We start from the raw sequence: 662 nt of genomic DNA, 5'->3' as shown, positions 1-662 counted from the left end.
TGTATGGAAGAAAAATAAAAGTTTTTGAGAATATTTTTCTGTCCATAAATTTTGGTCGGTCTCATAAATCTAATTGGGAAAATAAGTAAAAGAAGAAAGAAAATATAAATTTTTATAAATTTTTTAGGTCAATAAAAAACGAACTTTTGTATGAAACAAATAAAAATCTCAAACTTTTACAAAAACTAGTACTAAACGTTTTGAAAAAAAATTTATTTAAAAATGTAAAACTTGAATTAGGTGGAGGGCTAGAAAATATAAAATTTTAGAAATTTTTGCGGTCAATAAAAAACGAACTTGTGTATATGAAACAAATAAAAATCTCTCTTTTACAAAAAAAAAAATGTAAACTTTTTGAAAATCTTTTATTTAAAAATGTAAAATTTGTATAGGTGGAGGGTTTTCTTTGGGTTTTGGAGAGGAGAAGAAGCCGTTTTCCTGGGAAGCCGCCTCCTCATCTTCTTTTATAAGAAGCCCTGTCGTCAATGGCGTGAACCTAAAACCCTTCTCTCTCTCACTCACAAAAGTTTTCCCTCTTTCCAATCGTTTTCATGCTCTTCCCGTTTTCCTTATCCAAAACCCAGAAACTAGTTTTTGAGATCCAAGTGTCCGGGAACGCACTCGCCGGTTCTGACCAGGTACTGTGTCGCGTTTCGACCGCT

General features: G+C 32.0%; 1 protein-coding gene across 1 annotated transcript in view; it reads left to right on the top strand.

Annotated features, from left to right (window-relative positions):
- The first annotated feature begins 412 nt into the window (after window positions 1–412).
- Window positions 413–662, top strand: part of LOC104812695 (CTP synthase-like) — a 5647-nt gene continuing 5397 nt past the window's right edge. The window contains exon 1 of the mRNA XM_010539981.2: window positions 413–638. The gene's annotated coding sequence lies outside the window, so the exon portion shown is untranslated. The remainder of the gene's footprint in view (window positions 639–662) is intronic.

The sequence above is a fragment of the Tarenaya hassleriana genome, unplaced genomic scaffold (genome assembly GCF_000463585.1).
Source record: "Tarenaya hassleriana unplaced genomic scaffold, ASM46358v1 Cleome2, whole genome shotgun sequence".
Taxonomy (NCBI): domain Eukaryota; kingdom Viridiplantae; phylum Streptophyta; class Magnoliopsida; order Brassicales; family Cleomaceae; genus Tarenaya; species Tarenaya hassleriana.
The sequence above is the reverse complement of the archived record's forward strand: the minus strand, read 5'-3'. Positions and strand labels throughout refer to the sequence as shown.